This window comes from Pinus tabuliformis, chromosome J (genome assembly GCF_031772625.1).
Source record: "Pinus tabuliformis cultivar Carrire ecotype Pingquan chromosome J, CPIR1, whole genome shotgun sequence".
In the NCBI taxonomy this organism is placed as follows: Eukaryota; Viridiplantae; Streptophyta; class Pinopsida; order Pinales; family Pinaceae; genus Pinus; species Pinus tabuliformis.
Window position 1 is genome coordinate 1,385,182,161 of NC_142295.1, and position 2,981 is coordinate 1,385,185,141.

The window sequence follows — 2,981 nt, forward strand, 5'->3', positions numbered from 1 at the left end:
GATACCATAATAAAATAGGTAGGGATAGGAATTAGTTTCTATTTCTTAGGATGCTGTTCTAGCTTCCCTAAAACTATGTATTCTATTTAATGTGTAATGTTGATGAACAATGTAGAGCGTTCTGCAAAGCTAGACTCTCCTAGTTCAAACTCTCTTTCGTAGAGCTGACCAGTGGGTTTTATTTTAATACAAACATTGCCATTTTTATCAGTTTATATAGCTTATGCAACCACATGGCCAAACCCTAATGAAACTTTAGTTGAACTATCAAGAAAAGCAAGGAGAATGACTTGAAGAGAATGATGGGTGTCACTGTTGGCCCTGTGAACCATGAAGAAAAAAAAGAAAGAATTTTTCCACAAAATTGATGAAGTTGGAAAAGTTATGACAAAATTAAACCTAAAATCCAATTCTAGAGAGAATAGAACTAGTAACTACTCTAGCAACAACAAATCTAAATATAAGAATGATGGAATAAGAATCGAAAGTAATTACCTGTAATGAGCTCGGCATAGCCACCCTTTCAGACTTGAAAGGCATGGTGAATCTAAGGCTTTAATTATGGAGAACTTACAACAAGAGGAAAAGTGTTCCTTGCACTAATCTTTCAATAATGCACAACAGAGAAGTATTGAATTCATTAAAAATTGGTAACCATTTCCATACATTTTCTACAAATTTGCTAAACTTGAATCTTGGAGGGCATTTCGTCATTCCCAAACCATCGGTTCAAAATATTTAGATCACTAAATGAAAATATCTAATAAGCGGTGGCTCGGAATTACAATTTTATCCACTGGTCAAGTCGAAGCAATCTATGGCAGGAACCTGTAAGGAAATGAAGATAGGAATTAACTAAAAGAGAAAAAAGAAATCTTGTTACCGAGCAGGTAAGTGCCGGAGAATGGACCAGTCAATAATGTTACCTTCAAACCAAATAAACAACATTGTTGTACACAGAAAACCACGTAGTGATGCTTCCTTGTAGGCACCATTACATATTTGTGTTTAGGGATGCAAATAAGGATAATCAAAACACATTATAAGCTACGAAATAAAAAGAATTTAGGGACAATTAAAAAAAGGAGAATTCACCCAACAAAGGATGGTGGTGTTACCTGGTAAGGGAAGAAACTTTGGCAGATTTGGTAAAGTGAATTGACCCTGTTAGAGTTTGGTTTGGAGCTGCTGAGCTTATCCTCTATGAGGGAAAGATGAAAATGCTTTGATATTGCAGGGGGTATGGTTAGTTACCCCTAAACGTCTTGTGCACATGAGATTCGTTCGATGCAAACCCTTAGGAATCAATGGTAATAATAAATATATTGGCCGAAGATGAATTGTACCACCAGCCCCATTCTCGTGCATGATAGATGGGATTCGAGAAAATTTCACAAGTCTAGGTTATAGTCGTGAGTGGAGTTAATCAATTCACATCGATTACTCACTAGCAAGGTCTCACATTTAGATACAAGTCCAAGTTAGGCCATACGAAGCTATGAACATATAGGAATGTGTTGGACAAATTGACTCTCAATTGATCTCTCATAAGACACCTTACGATATTGAAAGTTAACCCAAAGTCAGACTAGGAGTGAATTGCACAAGAATCTCTAGAACTTGTACTTAACTAATCGTTTATGTGCCTTTATATGAGGCTCGATAGTGACTTTACAATGATTACGAACATCACAATTATATACATACTTAGTACAAATTTGTGCAATGTAAAACCATAGGGTTTTAATTTCCAATTTTGGTTTACATAGTAAATGTAAATAAAATCCTTCCTTGACTATTATGGTAAATTATATATATATATATATATATATATTAAAAGTGGTATCAGAGTCAAAGGGTTCAACACTGTGACTTTCTTAAGGGCAAATAGTAACAAGATTGTGTGGTGTTCCATAGTGATGGGTAATTGGAAATATGGCAACTCTGCCTACAAGACTGAATTTTGCACCCTTACCTAAATCAAATCTTGAAATATGGATAAAGGGGGTAAGAAAAAAAACTTACATTGTTTCAGACATCGCAACAGATTTGAGGGCACCAATTACTAATTGAGAACTGGAAATGAGGAATCCTCTCTTGGGTACATCGAAATTAATATTGTTACGTAAGATACCAATTGGATTATTAATGCAATACCTTACCTACAAGAACTGATAGTTATGACTCAGGACTCTATGAGAGAAAATAGATATTGGATGACTTAAGTATTAACACACATTAAAAAGTAAACCATATACCATAACTGGGGATAATGTATAGAGATAAGTTTATTATTTATAATGATAGGAAAGGAAAAGGAATTGAAAACCCTGTAATATCTAAGCAAAGGATACAGTGTATTTGTAAACCTAAGGAAGCAGCCTCAACATGCTTAATGTTAAATGTTGTCAAAGATTGATTGAGGATATAAAACACTTACACTTACAAAATGCACGATTCAATTGGAGTTGTCTTGCGTAATAGGTGGCCATGGTTGGAATCATTTTCATTAAACTAAGCATTAGTAAGTGATATGGCAGACATCAGCCGTGGTGACAATAAAAGAATAAAACCTATATATTGGTGGTATAACTCAGATATAAACAATTCTAATATAGTAATAACCAATTGGTATAGATGTCACAATTCTAATATAGTAATAACCAATTGGTATAGATTTCATGACAGATGAAAAAAATGGATAAGAGAATTAATGAACTTCCTTATTGGAAAGTATTTTCATGAACAATGTAGAGCCACAAAAAGACTCGTTACAATAGTAGAATAATTAACACAAGTCATAGCATGAGGGATTGCAAAAGTCAAGAAATTGAGAATTGCAATAGATAGCTAGATAAAATGCTTGTTTAAAAACCAGCACAATAGAAGTACATTGTGATAAAAAGTCATAATAATTTGAGATGGAAATGAGACTAGTATCTGAAATGGTGCAGTAAATGGAATATATGAGACTTGTAAAC